This window comes from Camelus bactrianus, chromosome 1 (genome assembly GCF_048773025.1).
Source record: "Camelus bactrianus isolate YW-2024 breed Bactrian camel chromosome 1, ASM4877302v1, whole genome shotgun sequence".
NCBI classification, from domain to species: domain Eukaryota; kingdom Metazoa; phylum Chordata; class Mammalia; order Artiodactyla; family Camelidae; genus Camelus; species Camelus bactrianus.
The window spans coordinates 78,841,252-78,862,953 of record NC_133539.1 but is presented as its reverse complement, the minus strand read 5'-3'; the positions used below and the strand labels follow the sequence as shown (position 1 = coordinate 78,862,953).

Here is a 21,702-nt window from a genome sequence, read left to right as displayed (position 1 = left end):
CTGGGTTTTAGCAAGCAAAGTCTCAGTGATTTGAATTATCCAGTGTAGGAAAAGCTCTGATATTACAAAGATAAAATTTATTTGTGTCAGCATGTTTTCTCTCTCCCTTTGTATTTGTGTCTAGCTCTCTGTCTCTCTCTCTGTCTCTGTCTCACACACACACACAGAGACACACACACACACACATTCACACATCACATCTATGAGACAGGGACATCAAACAAAAAACATTAAAGAGAGCTTTATTAGAAGCAATAATTCTGGCTTAAACCAGCATTTGGAGAGTATGCTTAATATACAGATTTTATATTATTTAACATAAGAATAACATTTCAAAGTAAATAATTTTTTTATAAGTCTGAAAGATAAGATCATTCAGAATCTTCAAAATTAAGATCAGGGTTAACCCTTAGCAAAGTTGTCGAAATGAGTAAATGAATGAATGAAAGGTGTTTTTTACTTTTGTTTTTGTGTGTGTGTTTGTGTGGGTTGTTAGTTTTTTGTGCTTCCTATCTTTCTTTCATTGCCCTTTTCTTACCTTCCTGTTTTCAATATCCCTTTCAAAGAAATGCCACACACAATGGTGTCTGTATGTCCCACTGGGTGCAATGGAATCATTATCTTATGTGTCCTCTAGTTTGTTCCCACATTAATACAGCCAGTGGTTGAATAGACTCTTTTGGTGGTCATATAACACTAACCAGGAACTTAGAGATGCTGAACTGAAACTGAGGGTCATCATCAGTTAAGTTCATTACACCTGTAACCTGCCTTCGCTGGTCAAGCTCACTTTAATTGTTGCTATAAAAGGCTTGCATGTCCCCCAAGCATCACATAGCCTAAACAATGAGATGTTTGCCCAAGGTGCTGTCCACGAGCTTGGAGTCAGCTGTGACTAATTGTAGCTAAAGCTGGTTAAGACTGGTCAGGACCACTAACCCTCCCACTGGGCATGTACGAACGTCCGATTGGTGACCTTTTAACATCAGAGGGCCCCAAACGCCAACCTAACAATTACCTGACCTTTTTCTTCTCTCTGTTCACTTTCCCCCATGCTCCCCACGCCTCAGCTCTATCCCATAAATATCCCAAGACCCCTCGCCTTCCGGGAGGTGGATTTGAGCTTTGCTCTGTTATGTCCTCGCTTGGCCACTTCGTGAATAAACCTTTCCTTTGCTGCAAACCTAGGCATCTCAGTGAGTAGCTTGCTGCTCTTCAGGGAAAGGGACCTGACTTAGTAATGTAACCTTGTTACATGTGAGACTGATGTTTAACGAACTATCACTTGTTTCATTAAAAATGCTTAAACAGTGGCAGTACCATTGGAATCGGTGTAGTCTTCCGTCAGGAAAACACATCATTTATAGACATAGAATCTGGTTGTACTTAATAATTTCAAATTTTTATAATCATAACTCATATTCTGTCATTTCAGTATAATTTTGGCTTAATTCACATAAAAAAATCCTCTATAAAAGTGGTATCAATGATAGTCACCTGTTGGAGTATTCTGAAATTTTTGTCTACATCTCTTAACCAAATGTACTTTGTTAAAGCTTTCCTGTAACAAATATGTAATAGATGGCTTAAGTTTTATAAACAGAACCTAAGACAGGGAGAAAACAATGGAGAGACATGAAAAATAGCTGCTCAGTACTAGCTGGGTGAATTGAAAACAGAGGAAAGATAAGTTCTTTCTCTTGGGATTTTGCTGCCTGTTGGAACTCGTCACGTTAACTTTAGCCCACTTGCGGCTTCAAAATGCCTGTTTATCTCATTTGTAGGAAAATGTCTTTTTCCTTATTTATGACTTCGTGATTCTTATATTGCCAGGTCATTGCCAACTTGTGCTTAAACATAACAAGCTAATTATGTGTCTTATTGTTTTAGCAACTGTAATCATATGATCTGTAACATTTTTGCTTTTTTCCTCTTTTTAAAATTCAGTTTGAACAGAGTAGAACAAATACAATAGATACTTATTCTCTCTCTGTCTCTCTGAGATACAATTGACATAATATTAGTTTCAGGTGTCAGTTTCATGATTCCATATGTGTATGTATTGCAAAATGACCACCACAAAAAAAAAGTCCAGTTAACATCCATTCACCATACAAAGTTAATTTTTTTTCCCTTGTGAGAACTTTCAAGGGCCACTCTCCTAGCTAGTTTCAAATATACAATACAGTGTTATTTACTGTAGTCACCATGCTGTGCATACATCCCCATGACTTACTTATTATAACTGGAAATTTGTACCTTTTTAACTCCCAGCATCGGCTTGTCCACTCCTGCTCCCACCTCAGGCAACCACCAATATGTTTTCTATAGTAAACGTGAGCTCCATTTTTTTTTTGTTTGTTTGCATGTTATGTATCTGTTTATAGATTCCACATGTAAGTGAAAACATGTGGTACGTGTCTTTCTCTGCTTGACTTATTTCACTTAGCATAATACCCTTAAGCTCCATCCATGTTGTTGCAAATGACAAGATTTCCTTCTTTTTTTGGCTGAAAAACATTTCTCTGTATGTGTATTGTGTATAGATATATAGAACATTTTTTTTAATGTCTATTCATCTATTGTTTCCATGTCTTGGCTTTTGTAAATAGTGCTGCTGTGAACATGGGGGTGCATATATCTTTTGGAATTAGTGTTTTTATTTTCTTCAGATAAATACACAGAAGTGGAATTGCAGGATCATGTGGTAGTTCTACTTAAAAATTTTTGTGGAACCTCCATTCTGTTTTCCATAGTTGCTTCACCAATTTATATTCCCATCAACCAGACAAAAGTATTTGTTCTCCTTTCTCTACATCTTCACTTGTTACTTGTTGTCTTTTTGATTATAGCCATTCAGACAGGTGTGAAGTGATAGTGTGATTTTGATTTGTATTTCCCTGATGATTAATGTTATTGAGCATTTTTTTATGTGCCTGTTGGCCATTGGTGTAAATATCTATTCAGATAGTCAGAAAAATACCTATTCGGACAATTCTCTTAAAAAATTGCAAAACAAAAAGAATTTATTTCTATGAATATGGCTGGTTTCTTTATTTCTTCATTTTTTTGCCTACCTCTGTCTTTCTCTTTTTTTCTCTTTTGAATTAACAAAAGCTTCTTGAAGTATGATCTGCTTCTTTATGATTGTTCCTAATGTTACATAATTAATAGCATCATATGTTAAAAATTTTACTGGAGCATGATTTAACTACATTAAAAAATACAATTGTCACCACCTCCTTATTTAATGATGAATACATCAGATGGCATCCAGTTCTTTTCTATCTTTGGTGTATCAAGGCACACGTAAGACAGTGACAAAATGATAATATTTTTATGGTGCTTAGTGGAAAATGGATACATGAAGTGGCTTTAAACTGGAAGTAAGCAGGTGGCAGTGGGAAGGGGTGTTCAGCCTGCCTGGCCCTATATGTCTTGCTAAGGATTGACAGGATTGTCAAAGTATGCACAAGGTAGGAAGCCCAGTGAATTGCAGTAATGTCCTTTTGGGGGGTGATAATTAGGTTTACTTATTTATTTATTTAGTAACGGAGGTACTGGGGATTGGACCCAGGAGCTTGTGTATTCTAAGCACACACCCTACCACTGGGCTATACCCTCCCCCGTGCGATAATGTCTTAATAGTTGTCTACATGCAATATCTTCAGATGAAAGTGAAAAATGCAGCCACTCTTCTTGAGGGTTTGTCTTTATGACTGATCACAACTGAGTTTTTCCCTAATAAGGTTTAACACATGATATACAAGCAGTCAGTTTTGAGAAGCCCAAAGTGATATAGACAAGCCACTCAAATGATTGGATACATTTTAAACTTTTTATCCAGATATCTGTCATCTTTTAATATACTATTTGACACTTTTGTAATTAAAAACAAAACAAAAACCCTGAATAATAGCAGCTACCATTCTGAGGGGACCCACTGTAGTTCAGGCCCTCACGAGCTCATTTAAATCTTCATAACATCCCCTAAAAACAATGCTGATTGTTATCCTCATATAAGAGAATTCTGAGTTTCATAAATGTTAAGCAAGTAATCAGAAAGTACCTAATAAGTAGTGGTTCTAGGATTTAAACAGGCTGATCTGATTCCAAAGCCTAAAATAAATGTGTTTGTAAGTAGGATGACTGACTTGCAGCTTTTGTTGAATAAATGACTTTCGGGTCTCCAGTCGTAAGCTTTCACAAGCTCCCCGCAACCCATTTTCTACTGCTTGTGGCTTGTACTTCTCTGCATTCACCTGCAGCTCTTATTTCAGCCAGTGGCTACCTTTCCCAGACAGTGTAGGGCATAGTGGCTCTGTGCAGACACTGGATGATGTCCTTGATCTCAGTAGCATTTGGAGCCTAAAACACCTGCTTTCAAATCCTAGCTCTGCTACTTAATAGCTGTGTGACTTTGGACAAACAATATAACATCTCTGTGGCACAGTTTCTTCATCATTGTATAATGAGAGCAATAATAATACCTGCATTATATAGGATTGCTTTGCCTCTTAAATGATTTAATAAATGTACAATATGATATGTTGCTTGGCATATAATAATTAACCAGTATTTATTAGCTATTATTACTTTTGATAATGATCATGTTTACTTTTTTATACCTTTTCTATGGGAAACAACATTAGAGAAGTTTTAGCAAGTTGAATTTTTAAATGACTAGCTAGTGATTACCAATTGCATTTTTTAACACTGAGCTTTTTGTTAGTGTTTTATCAATGAAATAACAGAGAGCCATATTCTAATTATTAATGTTTCTGTTAAGAATTTTGAATGTGTTGTGATACATTTCATGATGTAGGATGGCGGGAAAGGAAGTTTTCATGATGCTTAAGGGTACTGGTATTTAATAATTTTGTTCTGTTCTACTTTCTAATGTAGTGAGTGAAATATTGGGTTTCTAGGAAAGAGGTAGAAAATTGGGACACATCTGTGTGATAGTAAAAGGTCTTTAATTTTTATTTTAAAAATGTAATTAAGCTTTTAATTGTCAAAATTTGATGTGCAGACTGTTTTGTCAAAACTATCTCAGTTGCCAAGGAAATTCAATGGCAGGAAGCTTAGGAAGAGCTTTGTCTAGTTGGCAGATTCTAAAGAATCTGTCCTAATGGAGGGAGGAATTTGCATGGATAAAGTAGAACTATGGCTGATAAAAACATCCATCATATTTTATTGAAATTATATTCAAATATAAGTGTTTGATGTTCTCGGATTTCAGAGTGTATCTATAAAAATTCCACCTGGCCTTAGTCCCTTTCTTGCTTTCTTTTTCATATTGAAAATGGAACGCATAACTTCTCAAAATGATGAACTAGACTGAGGACTTGTCAAGTTACGTCCCGCAGGCCACATCTGGTCGTCCAGCTGTTTTCATAAATAAAGTTTTATTGGAACATACACAGCCATGCACATTTGTTTACATATTGCCTGTGGCTGCTTCACATTGCAGCAGCAAAACTGAATAGCTGCAACAGAGACCGTATGTCCAGCAAAGTCAAAAATCTTTATTATCTGGACCTTTACAGAAAAAAAGTTAGCCAATCTTTGAAGTAGGCAGATCTAAATACAAACATGAAGCTTATTCCAGCTCCATGGTTCTTACTTTCTCTGCAGGAAAGATTACTTTTCTTAACTAGGTTTTCCTAAGCACATCAATAGTACTGATTTAAATATGACTCCTGTTTCATGTATTAGTCTTTTCCTTTTCATTTAGATTTTAAATTCCCATAGAATGCTTAGCATTAGGAATAGCCTAATATAAAATGTAACATGTCACAAACATACAAAGTAGGAAATGTGACTTTTAAAATATTGAACGGACAATTGTTTCATCTCTTGTATAATCACCTTATTTTGTGAAACTTATTTGCTGAAGCAGTTTATTGAGGTTAAGCACACTGACTTACATTGTTCATGCAACCTGAAAAAAAAGATGTCAAATTATGGGTATTAAAAAGCATTAAAATGAATGAGCTATCATGAAATCATCTAGTTCTTACTAGCATCAATAAAAAGAAACCTATTTATTGATGTCATTATTTCCATGACTTTCTGCTTTTATTATTATTTTTTTTTGGATTATTTTAGTTTTCTCTTAGTTTAGAATCCAGAATTGAGATCAGTAGTCAAAAAGAGTTCTGATCAGTGCAAGAATGATGGTGGGGTTATTCTCTAACTCATGTGATCTTGTGAAAAGGACTGTGCATCATCATTATCATCAACAAATAAAATCCATGTAACGGACACCTCCCTAAAGTCTCCTTTCTCTTTTTAAAAATAAATTTGAATAAACACTGGGAATGGACGTTACTAGGAGCAGGATCCAGTGAGAGAGTTCACTGTAGGGATTTTAGAACTTTTTCTGTAGTTCATTTGCAAGTAAGTATAGTTTATGTGCTCTGGGGAGATGATGCTGATTATTTAAAAATTGGAGATGGAACAAGGAAACCCAAAACAAAATGATTTATTTGCTTTTTGGTAAACTTGATTCTGTTTTGTAACCTTTGGAACATGGATTTTTATGAGTGATAGTTTTAAAATTTATATTCCCTCTAGAGTGTGTTGTTAATCATTATTGCTCTGCTGGGCCTCAGGATTACCTGTCTGCCTTGTAATGCAACTTTCCTTAATATTTACAATTGAAATACCAATGGTTCTTAAGACATCTCATATATTTCTATGAATGAAATGGTATTCACAAGAAATAAAGGCTTGCCTCCAGAAATAAACTTTAAAATATTAAATTCCTCTTAAAAATTGTAGAACTTTTTAAAGACCAATGTGGATTTTGAACTTTTGAAATAAAATATCTGATCCTAATTGTTGTACTCTAATGCTCCAGAAGCTAGGTGAATTCATTATCTAAGGATAGTTATATTATAAATAAAAACAGAGCAAACGATAGGTACTTCATTTATAATTTAGTTCAACACCCCAGGCATTTATTAAGCTTCTACTTTGTGGAAGTTCCTGCAGGGATGATGACAGGTACCTGTCTTTGGAGAGGAGGCTTGAAGACAGACAGGACTGCTTATAAATTTTTAGTGTGCAGATCCATTATTATGACCTTAGAAGCTCCCACCTTTTACAGAATAGAAAAGACACCTGGAATGGAAGTTGGAGCTCCAGCTGAAGTTCAGGGAAACAGACCACATTTTTGGAACCTTTCTTACCCTTAACTAGTAGTAGCTGTTGGGAACTGTGTTATGAGCAGGGCTTGAGGGGTAGAAGCTATCCTAGGTCCTCTACAAAGCAGTGTGTGATCTGGAGATGCAGATTTGATCCTGAACAAAGCACCCATGGGATTTTCAGCTCTGCCAAGTTCCCAGCACTATCAGGAAGTCAGTCTTGATAATAATGAATAGAAAAGCAAAGCTGGGTCTAGAGCTTGCCTAAATTTGGGAGTAGCAGGGACAAATTCCCTTTTTAGCGGAGCTCTCCCACCCAAATCAAATTCATTTATTGAGTTCTGTATGGTTCAAAGAGTAAAAGGCAGACAGTACTGTTCTCAGGAGCTCATAGAATAATGAGGGAAACAGAAATATACTTTAAGGTTTCCAAAGCTACTGAAGGAGGATTGGCTTGAGTGCCCATTTCACACCCTGATCTGTTCTGGGGAGGGGAGTGTTCTCAGAATTTCTGCCCAGACTCTTTTTGTCCCAGCATTCTTTCCCTTCTTCATTGAACTTGCTTAGCCTTTTTTACTCACTTGGTCCTGCACCAAACTATATATCCTACTGTCTTTCACAAGAAATCCATCACATTAAGCATGCCATGACAGTTATAAATTTATAAATTAGTTGAAGATTTGGCAGGTTGGATGGGAAAAAGATCACACCATGGAGCCCTCCACCAACCCCACTTCCTGTTTTCCCCATCTGATCATCTCTGCTGCCTCCCAGGGGCTAAGACGCCTAATACCTGTTGTTGTCATCTCTACCTAGCAGATACCATCTGCCAAGGGTAGTCTAGTTTGCCCCTTCCTGCAAAAGTTCTGGTGATTTTTCTTTAATATTGAATAGGTAATACAGAAATTGCAGATGGGATGGAGAGAGAGAGAAGCAACACAAAAAAAACTTAGAGAGTTTAAAAGTAAGCAGATTTAAATTGTCAAATTGGAGCATGATGATTACAGTGTATGCCACTTTAAAACTCCATAGTAGATCTTGGATCAAATCCCTTTTAATCTCATTCCAACTGTGTGGTTGACAGTAAGGCATCATTCCAAAGTATCCCTAGTATTCTCTGGGTCAGAAAATTACTGCTTCAGTAAAAGAGAGGACATTTGGAACCAGAATTATAATATGGACCTTTGATAGTAAAACTGACTACTTGCAAGAAATGCAAGTTATACACAGAATCAATCAAAAGGAAAAGTAAAGTTATTAGGAAAAGATGGGATTGTTGTGGTTAGCTATTAAAAAACTCATTTTTCTTCACTTTAACCACTGTATTGTTGGCAGCAATTTAAAAAGGCAAATACATGCATGTATTAATATATATGCTTTAGAAAATATATTTTAATAATGCATATTGTTTATGTATATAAAAATTAGAACCAATTAGTACTTCTTAAAAATATTTGACAGAATCTGCTATTAAATTTATGTCTATTATATATTACCCAATATAATTTAGTAAAAATAAGTACTATAAAGCCATTTAAATAAAACTAAGACATTAGTTTGCAAGAAAAATGGACATTTTTCACTCTAGTTCATAACATATTTCAAAATATAAACAATGAAAAAATTTTGAGCTAAACTGAAGCTTGGGATATAGCTTTTTTGTTTAATATCATTTGGGGTGCTACATAAGATCAAAGTACTTTGATGTTATTTGAATTTATTTTACATGACAGTTCCAGAAGTGGGACAGATTATTCAGTAGCTGAATGACATTGTCACAGAGGCTATTTTTTTCTATCCTTCTGCTCTGCTATCCTCAAGATGCTAGCTTTGACCTCAGACCAATGTCCTCCATACTCACAAGATGACTAAAGCAGTTCTAGACGTTATATCTGTATTCAACAGCAGAAGAAAAAATATTTTGTTAGGAGGGTAGAAAACTTTGCTGGAAGCCCCCAGGACACCTGTCCTTCCATCTTGTTGGCTAGATATGGGTAACATAGATACCTTCAAATCAATGCCTGGCAAAGGAAGTGAGTTCACTTTGATTGGCTGAGCCTAATCAGGGCTGTCATGATTCTGGGCACAAGTCATCCTCCCCAGAGTTGCTTGGGAAAAAAGATAGGCACCTAAGATGAATCAGGGCTCTGCCTAGCAAACAAGAGGGGAAAAGGACTCGGGTTAAAAGCCAGCAGTGTCCACTGGAGAAGCAGAACGTCAGACATCAGGCCAGCGGTTCTAAACCCTAGCTGCGCATTAACATTACCTGGAGATCTTTTTAAAAATATTTTGATTTAATTGTACTGGGTTTCACATAGATATGAGCATTTCACAAAAATCCTTCTGGTGATTTTAATGTGTAACTAAGCTTAAGTACCACTGCTCTAGGTAAACAGGATAGAATAAGGAAACAAAAACCATGAGCCTGCACACATTTGGGTGTTCAAGCAGTTTTCCATCTCTACTGAACGTTACCAAAAAATTAGCCATTGGCCAGCAGGGGAAGGCTACCAACACAAAATCTTAGACCACAGTTGATTTACCAACCTGAAATGATGCTCACTGCCATAGTCACTGGACGTTTTCCAAGAATGTATGGTATTAGGGTACTTAAATACCCAGACAGCCTTCATAGCCAAGCTGAGAAGGGGTTTTATGTAAAGGTAGAAATGTTCGGCCCATTTTTGTGATGAGAGACCTGAATTTCAAAGAGGCTGTTGGTGGAAGAGTAGAACTAAAGCTCTTTTAACAGTATCCTGACAGTCAGAGTTTCCTCCTTCTACTGTTTGTTGCTACTTTTGTCCTTGTTATATTTGAGAAATATGTCATTTGTCTTGGTCAAGGTAAAGCTTTGTAATTATAATAGCTACCATTTATTAACAACATACCAAGAGCCAGGAACTGTGTTAGGTGCTTTATTCCTGCCCCGAAGTTTATTTAATCATTACAGAAATCACATGCAGTAAATAGTACTAGCTCTACTTCATAGATAAGGAAATTGGAACCCAGAGAGCTTGTTACTTCTCTGAGGTCCCTTAATTAGTTCATTTCTCTGGGATCTAGAATTTGAACCCCTAATACCATGAAATGCCAAAATGCACGTTCTTTTCATTTTGCAATGCACAGAGATTTGATTTTGTGCAGTTTACCAGTTCAGCAAATACCTATTGGTTGACTAATAGGTGATAGGTGCTGGGCTCACCCTGGGTTAAACTGCATTTTCCCTGCACGGTATAATTTACATTTTTTTAAGAAGTGGGTTTAGGCTAGTTGCTTTGCAGCTGCACCAAGCACTTAACATATGGTCAAAGAACAACTGAATGAATAAATGAAGGGAAATCTTTAGATGCTTAATATGGAGTTACTCAAATTTTAAAGACCAGTGAAACTACCCTGAGAATAATTTTCTTTTCCAGAAGAACATATTAAAATATGAAATATAAAGTATAAAAAAATTAAAGCCTTTTAAGATGTAGCTTATATTGTACTTGATATTTCCAAACAAAGATTGAGTTACTGGGGAGTGTGTCTTAAGTTGTTCCGTCACACTCCACGTTGCTGTTTTTAATATAAATAGTGCTGTTTTAATAAAAATAAATAATAAATAAAAGCCCTTAATTGGCCTACATGGCTGACGTTTATTTAGATACTTGCTTTAGAATGTTTTCTTCTAATTGAAAGATAAGAGGAAAATAAACTGAGCAATGGCTATTAAGGACTGACTGGTTTCACAGAGATACTGTTTTCCAAATTACTGAGTTATGATATTGAAGATGAAGGGCAAGCTCCTTGTTGGGGGAAAGAGTGAGAGCAGCTCTAATGCAGAATCTCATTAGAGCAACTGTCAGGGTTCCTCTATTTTACCATCACCTCCCCTATTCTGTAAGAAGCAACTGTCGTTTTGAGTGAGTGTACTGCCAAAGAGGCATTTACAAATAAATGAAAAATGTCACGATTGATTTCACTCCTTCCAGAATACTGTGTGTCAGCTTTGTCACAAACTGTCTTTGTTACTCTCTGCTTTAGATCTCCCAGCTGGACATTGGAAATAGCTTTTGATGGTTTAGGGCCTCTTTCGTTTGACCCCAGGTAAGCCCTCTATTGGTGACTTTTTATAAATATTTGTAAAATGGTCTGAGCAGTTAGAGAAAACCTTTTTTCTCTCTTTTTCTCTGTAACTGCTATCATTGTCAAATAGCATTTAGATGTCAATATCATTTACTTACATTTTTGGACATTAGAGAGAATTATTCCGTACCTTATGGAGCACTATAAAATTATGCGATCACATTTCACATTCTCTTCCCTAATACAACGGTTTGTTATTATCATGCTTAATGTAATAATAATGTTAATAGCAATATTACTTGTAAAGAAGATATATGGTTATGCTTTTCCTACATTTTGAAATAGATGTCTAATTTTTATCACTCTTTCTTTATCTTGGATATATGTCTTTCATATAATTTGTATATAACATTGTTGATACACATTTGTTATTACTGTCACCATAAACTAGTCTACTAGCACTACTGCCATCATGCGGACATTACTGAGAACGTACTCTGAGCCATACACTATGCTACACAATTATACGAAGTAGCTTATATAAATGGATCACAGTGGTATTTGAATTCTAAGTTAATATGGATTTGAAAAAAAAAGCAACTAATTAGAAATTGCTAATGGTTGTTATTTTTATTGTGCTTATTAAATTAAAGGGAAGTAAATATTCATTTAATTATACTTTAAGAGATTTTAACCAGTATAATTAGTTATAGATAATGCCATTGTTTGATATTATTTAGCTTTCTACTTGAAAGATAATGGAATGGACCAATTAGCAATATTCTGTTTCTCGTGGAAAACAAGAAGGTGAAGCAATTCACTCATTCATTCAACAAATATTTATGAGCACCTATTAAGCACAAACTACTTTACATCGAGGACGTGGTAGTGATGAATATGTATATGCTTCCCAAGAGCCTACTGTCTAGTGGCAATCAGTTAAGAAAATAGGCAAGTGTAACATCATGTGACGAGTGAAAACAATTGGGATAAGCATGGGGTACCAAATGAGAAATGAGGTAAGCATCTAAGCCAGGCTAGGGATGAATGCTCAGGATGTGATGTGGCAGTGGAAGGTGGAAGAATATTAAACTTCGGTTACAAAGTAGTTTATGGTATCTGAAGTATTTAAGATAGGGAGGTATGTAAATAGCTAAGGAAGGGGCAGATCATGAATGTCCTTATGAACCATATCAAGGAATTCAGATATAAACTGTGAACAGCGGCAATTAAACTGGAAAGACTTCATCTGATATTGGACATTGTCTTCAAATCAGACGGATCAAATTCTCACAGTGCCAGCGTCCTATATCTAATAACCAGGAAAGCAGGCCATTCTTCCTCCTTCATACCTATATAAATAGAATACATTTCCTAGAATATAAGGTCTGTGAGCAAAGACCTGGGCTAATGCACCTTATTTCCCCAGGATCTATTGCAGTACTTTGCACATAGTAGACTTTCAATGTTTATAGTATGGGACGACAGGATCAAATGTAAAACTGGAAAATGGATAGGTTGACTTCACAGAGGCTCCTCTCAAAGATGACTACTTAAAACCATATACTCTTTTTTCCTTGCTCAGTTGCCACAAATGGCAAAATTGCTTTCCACATCTCCTCTTTACTTTCGATTCATAGTAAGGGGACTCCACCAAAATCAATATGATATGCAATTTTTAAAATAAACAATAATGTATCAACTTGTAAATAAAAAATGTTGTGTCAATAAATTCTCTTGAAAAACATAAAAAAAGATTTGAAGAAAACTAAGAATAAGTGAAGAAAATGATTTTTAGTAAATGGAGAAATAATTAATATATCCAAGTTTTATTTATTTAACTGTAGAAAATGGTATAGTCAAAATAAATTATAAAAGCTTTCTTTTGTAATGAGAAAGATGAAATGATAGCTATCATTAAATTAATCATATGTTGTAAGATACTGTATCAAGCAGATAAAGTTCACTTGTTTTGTAAGAAAATTAATGAGAAGCCCTTTAAGAATATGGTGATTTATAAATCACAAAGTTAATAGTGTACATTATTGTATAGTGTGGACACTTTGGATTCGGCTCTAAAAGTGGATTCTATATTTCTTTCCACTGTAAAATTGTCTATTCTAGAGACTTTGCTTTGACCAGCATTTCTGGGGTTATTGTTTGAAAATGTATTGTCTTATGGTCACCTTGCAGCCAGATTGACTTTGAGACCAGTGGGGTATTTCTGTTAACTGGTTTTTTTTTTTTTGGTGTTACCACATAAAATTTTGGAAGGGCTTAAGACACTCACCCAAGGCTGCACGGAGTAGAAGATACTCTCATGTCTTTTTAGCAGCCCAAGGATAGACACAAACTGGCAGTTTCAGTAAACCCAATAATTTTGGTTGGACATTCAAAATAAAACCAAACTATATACAATATTTAGGTGATAAAGAAAATATGAACAAGGATGCCAAATTGCACAGAGAATCTCTCAGCCTTGGAGTAACCTGTTGTCCATAGGATGATGTTAGCATTTTACTAAGTGAAGAAGAGGCAGTTCTCAAAGAATTGCTGCCTAATGTTTTGGAATAGTGGATGTTTATCTGGCTTGCTATCAGTCAAAATATAGGTTAAAAATAGCCAAATTAAACAAAATGTAATGACAGTAGAAAAGATGCAGAAACGAGAGCAGTAGAACTGGGGAATGTTGTGAAAAATCAAGATATGCCAACCAAAATATGGCTCTTTGGCATTGGACTTGATTTTGAGCAGAATGTATTTACTTTCTGAAATCCCTTATCTGCCTAAAAGCAGAGCGTCCCAAAAGAATTCAAAAGTCATTAAATCTTCTGCAGAGCAACTGTATGTAATCTCATCACACCCAAACAGACTTCATCATAAGACTAAAATGTCCCCCACCTACTCTCCTAGGATCCTAAATTTATGTTTCCGAGGTGTCATTTGCTTTTCTGTACGTGCCCTTTCTCCCGCTCCTTTTTCTCTCGTGAATTAGGTGTGTAGACCCCAAATTCCAGCCATCCCTTTGGGTCCTCCCCCTCTCTGAGTGTGCCTTGTGTATGCCTAATGCACATGTTAATGAATTTCTGTTTGTTTTCCTCTTGTTAATCTGTCTTTTGTCAGTCTAATTTATAGGGCTCCAACCAATGAGCCAAAGATGGGCAGAAGGAAAAAATAAACATTTCCTCCCCTACTAATCAATTGCCTAGGGTTTCATAACACACAGTCACATTGAGCACTAAGGACTTCATTTTAGGAACATTTAGTGTAGGAACTGCCTTCCCTACACCAAGGTCAACACTTGGTCTAAACTAACTCTTGGTATCTGATCTCAGTTCAGCAGCCCTGCCTCTAGGCTAAAGCTGGTCTAGGTGAAATAACGCTAATAAAGAGATCAAAGTTGAACCACAAAGGCCTTCTAAATGTCCTCATAATCCTTCTAAAGGATTTTAGCGAAAGTATGATCCTCTGTCTTTAAATTGCAAGTATGAATTTTTAACAAGTGAAATGAAAACTTGATTACTTCCTTTAATGTAAAAAAGAGCCCGAGGAAATCAGCCCCAAATCCTGTATACTTTATCATATGTGTGTGTGTGTGTGTGTGTGTGTGTGTGTGTGTGTGTGTGTGTGTATAATGACAAAAACGATCATTTTCTTTACTGTAAAAGAGCTCAAACAAATCAGAAACACCACTAACTCCTTTATATATCTGGAGTAGGGAAGTGAATCAAAAGTTGGCAAAATAAACTCTCTTATTAAGAGAAAGAAATTAAAAAAAAAAAAAAAAAAAAAAAGAAAGGCAGACGAGGTGGCCAGGCCTGCCAGTGGGATGTGTAAACGACTGGGAGCCGGACGACTGGCAGAGGGCTGGCTCTGGCTGGGCCAGGTGGTGGGAACAGTAGGAGGCGCCGGCTGCCCTGTTTCGGGGTCATTTCCTATGCTCATTCCGTCTGCTGGTTTCCTTCTTTCGCTTCCACCTTCTGACTCGGACAGCACCTGTTCTGTACCAGTACCTTGGCAGGCAGACTTCATGTACGTTTTAACAAATTCTCTGTGCCAAATTTTCTCCTTAAGTTACCAAAGGCAATTGTTAAAAAACTTGCAGAGCAAGTGAGACAAAACCCAGTTTTCTATGGAAACTAAGTAGTCAAGAACATTGCTAGCAGGAAGACTGCATGTGAATTTGATAACATTTGAAGCTGGCTTGTTGATGAGAAAAACTTTAATTGTTTTTAATTGTCTGAACAAAGGGGTGTAAATCTCCTCTGTTCCGTTGCTGTTTACTGAATGTCTGTTCATGCTAACATGCCCAATTTGGCTTCTCTTTTTCTCCAGTGTAACTCAGCAAATTTCCAAGAACTGAGAAAAACAGTTCTATTGCACTAGGACAAAGCCTTTTCTCAGCAATACAGTGTGGCTTATGCCAACCTGTTGCCTGGAAACTAGGGACTTTAACATGTGGGTTTTCTTAATGATAGGTATTTTGAAATTTTCAATAGAATTTTTTCTCTTTGTAGCTGCAGCTCATTTATGTACCTTTTGCCTTATGGAGATGAAAGGGGAGAATTACAACCTCCCTCAAAACTGGAATAATACAGTTTTAGGGGAATACATATTCCTTTTACTAGAAGTAAGATTTTGCACACAGGAGAACCAAAGCTTTCCTCACATTTCTTTCTTACCATATCACTCTTCTTTAACTCCAAACTTTTACTGGCTGTTTATTTCTAGAATATTAACATTTGGGTAGCAAGAATTTCAAAGAAAACTTTTCAAGAACTCTTTCCTGTCGATACCTATTATGTCACACTCCACATTCTATTTAATTTCAATTGGGAATGAAGTGAGATGCTTATTATGAAGATAATTTGGTGATGAATTCTGGTAATGGATTATTTTTGATCACCATGTATCTGAATCATCTTTTGTGAAATATTTACATACTGATTTATTTCTTTCTAAATTAGAAATTGAAATGTGTGACAGTATAGCTAAAGCACAGACTCAGGTCAGAAAGATGAAAGACGATGGTTAAATAACATAAGGGTTAATAGTCAAGGGATTTAACAGGTGTAAAAGTACAATATATTTATTTAGTACTTTTGAAGTGGGTTAATCAATCAACCATTCAACATGTCCTGAGTATATGGCATGTGGGGGAAAATGCACTGGATGCTAAAAAGATGTCTATTTTTAAACAAAAAGCATTACTAGGTTCCACTTATAATTTTAATTATTATAGAATGTAGAGGAGATCAGTATGTTTTCTGCTACGGAACTGTTTACAACTGTAGGAGCACAAGATAGGCAGTTAAAGTATAGTACAGAAATAGAGAATAGGGGTGTATTTAAATAGGTGCTAATTCTGAGATGAAGACCGTGTTTGTGACAGTCATAGAAAAGGGTTAAATCTGTGAGCTGAAATTTTCAGAGAAGGCATTTCAGAGGCAATATGGTTTGAGCTGGACTATGACAGATGAGGAGACTTTGGGTAGATAAGAGAGGTAAATAGGAAACTTTTTTTGTTGTGTGTGTGAGGGGAGGGTGTCACCAAATGGCATGAGCCTTAAAGTCAGTGGTTTCAGCAGTTAATCTCAGGGAGACTGGTAGTGCAAGGAGACATTAGTGACTGGCACAGAGGATGTGTCCTGGGACGTTGACAGATGTGAGAAGTAAGTAGAGTCAGGGCCTTCAGAGCCAGGCAGGGTACTTTACACCTAGGCAGTGGACTATTGTAAGTTCTTGAGATGAGGGTCCCATTAGGAAGGTAGGTGGAGAAATGAACCTGAGCTGGAATAAGAGGCAGGATGGTTGGCTAGGAGGGCGTTGTGGACATCTGTGCACAAGGGGAGCCGGCCAAATTAGGGTGTTAATGGAGGCGTGAAGGAAGAAATGCAGTGTAATTAAGCCGTATTTTACTGATACTTATTTCTTATTTACAAATATAGTACAACAATTAACATGTTCTAGAGACAGTAATTAGCAATCAGGTTAAATTACTTTGATTACCTCTTTTACATTTACTGAAAAATATTTTCACGAAAGCTGCTTTCCAAGATGTTTTATAGTCTGCTCTCTACGTAGTTTCTCTTCTGCTGCTCTTTCAGTCTTGTTTTCTCCTTCCACCTCCCTCACCCTTTTACTCTGTCCTCTTTCCACTTTCCTTTCTAAAAGAATAAAATTTAGGATGCTTTCTATTGTGATTTAAATAAATTAATCATCATTTTATATAAGTATTATCTAAGCATAGTTTAAAAATCATAATGTGCTGAAAATTAAAAATAGAAATCTTCTAATATTTCTTTCCAGGCCTGCTCTGAAGAGACAACCATTTCCAGCTGTTTCATTTTTTTCTCCTGATAGTTCTATGCTTATGTAGTTATTTCTTGATTTACAAATAGCTTGATACTATTGACTTCTTGTTTTGTTGGTTGAGAATTTATTTTTCTAAGAGCTCACACCTAGCTGTCCAAAATATCCTCCTTTTTAAATTACAGACTTATATCACAATTGTTCATTAGTTTTTACATTTATAATAAGTGAATATAATTTACTTCTGAACTAAGACATATATTATGATTTTTTTCCCTTCTCATATATTTTTAAACATTAACACTTTCCTTTATTGTTTGCTTATTTTTCTGTATACCTGTTGCTATTTCTCCCCAAATGTTCTGTAAAAGATCTATTAAATGGTTATCAATAACACTTTTTTCTCATCAATAACATTTTAAAATGATTTTGTTGTTGTTGTTCTGAGAAAATGTGGCCAATAATGGCTTCATTAGTAAAGACAGACAGAGGCCTTAGTAGTGAATTTGGTCCTCACGTTAGAAAATGAGAAATGCCGAAGTACCTAAAAGAAACTAGGAAGTGTTCTTCTGAAACACCTACAAAATAAACTCTTGAGCTTGATGGGGAGAGAGGAAAGGTTGGGAATAAAGAAGGGAATGGATTCAGATGAGACTCATGAAATGATCTATTAGCTACATTAAACTTTTTTTTGTCGTGGAGATATTCCTGATGTATCCCTTCATCTTCCTGCGTCAGTTTTGGCTGCTGTTTCTAGGTCTGGTACAACTGTCACCCTGGACCTTTTCTTTCCTAATTTTTATATTAGGATCCTGTATTACCTGCATCTCATTTCTGCTTACGATGGCTATCTGAGAAAGGATGCCTGGGAAAGTCTTTTGACTCCTTATAAGTTTGTTATGTCTGTATTCTACCATCTTGCTTGATTGATAGTTTGGGGGGCTATAAGCTGCTTCCTCTTGGAATTCTAAAGCCTCTATTTTCTTGTAGTATTTCTGTTGAGAAGTCCGAGTCCATCCTAACAGTTGGTGCTTCTTAGGAAATTTTTGATCTCTTTATTCGGCATCTGTGTGCTTTTTCAAACTGGACTTTGGTTTGGTAATTCTCTTACTGTTACTGTTATTGTTATTATCATAATATTGTGATTTTCTTTCTTCTTTATTTCAGCAATTCCTATTGGAAAAATTGCTGGCTTTCTTGGATTAATTCTCTGACTTTTTTTTTCTCCTGTTATTTTCTATTTCTTTTGGTCTCTGGTGGTTTCCTTGATTTTATCTCATTGTTATTTTTCTAATTTTTAGGAACTCTTATTCTGTGATTGTTCCTCTTTTATGGTATCCTTTCTTGTTTCATGGTACACTATATTAATTTTATTTTGTTGGAATATTTCTTGCTCTGAACAGTCTATTTTCTCCTGGTTCTCTTTTTTTCAGTTTTTGTTTTGCAGGCATTTCTTACGTATTTAGTAATCCTTAAATGTCTGTTTTAAGAATTAAACACTAAAAGCTGATAATTATATGCTTAGGTGGGATTTGGTTTCTAGTGAGCTTTGCCATGGAATGGCGGAAAGCAAGCCTTTTCATTTTCAGTAATTGATGATGTACAGATATAGATATATATTTTTAAGTTTTATAACAAACCAGAAAAGTAAATATTTCTCCCATTTTAGTGTTGAAGAAAAAAGAGTCAATGAGGTTAAGTAGTTTTCTAAGGTTACATGTCTCATTTAGCCTATGTGAATCAAAACCTCGCACCCTTTCTGAGATATCATCATCTAATTTTATGTTTTCCCTTCTGGAGCTACAATTCTGGGTCAAGTGGCATTATGCTAAAATTTTGTGAAGATAATGACAACTCTTTAAACTGCCGATTAAAGGTCACTTAACATAAATGTAAATACACTTTGAAATGCCCTCCAAAACCTCTCAGTTTGTAGCATTTAAACTGAATATTAGACTAGTAAGTTACAAGGGAATTAAAGTGCTTCACCAGTTTGTACTTCGCTGATGCCACCACATTATTGAAGCATAAAGCTAGAAGTGGAAAAGGAACCACCTTCATAAATGGCAGAATTAAATTTTGAAAATGTACAATCTTTTGAGAAAAGAATTTGTTAATATCTATCAATAGCCTCTAAAAATTTGCCATCTAATTTTAGAAATCTCTCCTACAGGAGAAAAGCAGAAGTGTGGATGAAACTACAGATAAATCTTCAAAATTATGATGTTCAGCATTAAATATGCCAACTTAAAATTAGAAACAACCCAAATTCATACAATGGCGAGACTTTTAAATAAATTATGATAAAGCCATATGATGGAGTATTATGTAGCTATTAAACATGATGTTTTTAAAGGGTGCTTTAAATACCATACGGAAATGGCTGGTGTGTTAAGTGAAAAAGCAAAATGCCAAATTGTACTTACAGTGCAGTGCAGAGTAGGTTAAAATTGTTGTACATTTGCATAGAAAAAAGACTAGAAGAAAACATATCAAACTGCAAATAGTATTTGTCTCTAGATTCTGCAATTATGGGCGATTTAAATTTCTAATTGATACTATTCTGTAGTTTCTTAAAATAAAAATGTATTATTTAAAAAATAAAAAAGTATGCAGTCTTTAAAAAACACTTAAAGGAAAACAGAAAAACTCTCTTCAATCTATCTGCTGTTGATAGTAAATGTAGTTAAGGGTTCACTGGTTCTTCCCTACATTCATATAACCATCTGGGGATAGTACTAACAGGACAGAATTGGGCTTTTTACTGCACTGGATTGATACTAAAAATTTCCTAATTTGGGAAAAGGTGTTATTTATTTTATACCTTAAACACTCATCATTGGATTGTCATATATATGATTTAAGTCATTAATGTGCATTTTAAATTTATTGTGCATTTTAATTTACAGTGCAACTTTAAATATATTTTGTACACAAATTGAATCTGGTTTCTGAAATATTTTGTAAAAATCTATTAAAGGTTTCCTAGTGACAAATGTTACATGTGAAAAAAGTTAAAGGTGTGTAACTGGGTTTTATGAATAAAAAGTAAGGGGAAAAATCACCCTGATTATATGCAATTAATACTAGCTTAGCTTTTAGACATTTTTTAGGTAAACAGTCATTTTATGTAATTTGTTTACTAATTGCAGTGATTTTAAACACCTGGGCTCCCTTTGGACTATCTATAACAAATCTCTAGGAAATAAGAATTATTTAGCACACATGATGTCGAAATGGAGTGAAATGGGTGGGATCTAGATATTATAGTTACCCCTTGATATTCTTGGGATCCAGGACCCCTCTCGGATACCAAAATCCACAGATACTCTGGTCCTTTGTATAAAATGGCATAGTACCCTCATTCTCTGTATCTCGTGGTTACAGAGGGCTGACTATACTTAAACTTTTATGACTTTCAGCTATACTGAATTCTAGAATAGAAATTATGTAAGTGGTGTTGCTGGTTCTGTGGATACAATTTTAATGACAGAATTTTTAAAAATGAATGTTTTAAAACATATGTATTTTTAAATTCAAAGCACAGATAATTTGGCCAAATTAAATAATTAATTCTTGTAAGGGCAGGCAGTAGACACTGTGTTACTGAATATTCAAGAAAGCTTGAAATGTGTATTTTTTTCTGTAATCACTGTGCAAACATTTATTAAGCACCCAAGAGCTAAAGCCTTCCTCACTCTACTAAAAATGGAATTATAAAACATATTGGCTAATATTTTATATGAATATAATGAAATTTTGGCAGATTGCTACTATTAAGCAGCAATGTAAACACAGTGCTTAAGGTCAGAGGCAAGAAATATCTCCAGCACAGCTTCACTTATGAAATATGGCAAATTAAATGACACAGATTTTTCTAATTTTGACACCTCCCCCAGTTAAGGAAATCTTATGTTTGGTCTAACTGAATTCATAATTATCATGTTTGTTCATAATTTTGGAAGGATGCTTTTAACTTTAATATTGTAGGTTCAATTTAGACAATTTTGCAGTTTCAGCCACTGAAATGAGGCTGACCAAGTAAGTGGCCTCACTGCCTGGGGGTATGGCTTTCTTAATTACAGCTGCCATCTGCCTCAAAACTGTCACACATTTTGGTTCCTCCTGTCCCCCAATCCTATACGTGACATTATTTTGTCATTTGGTAATC

General features: G+C 35.3%; 1 protein-coding gene across 4 annotated transcripts in view; it reads left to right on the top strand.

Annotated features, from left to right (window-relative positions):
* NAALADL2 (N-acetylated alpha-linked acidic dipeptidase like 2) overlaps nucleotides 1-21,702 on the top strand; it is a 1,180,713-nt gene that overhangs the window by 68,875 nt on the left and 1,090,136 nt on the right. For 2 of the 4 annotated variants that reach the window (XM_074367706.1, XM_045511271.2), the window contains exon 3: nucleotides 11,178-11,240. The exons of the other annotated variants lie outside the window; for them this stretch is intronic. The gene's annotated coding sequence lies outside the window, so the exon portion shown is untranslated. The remainder of the gene's footprint in view (nucleotides 1-11,177; nucleotides 11,241-21,702) is intronic. 4 annotated transcript variants of the gene reach the window in all.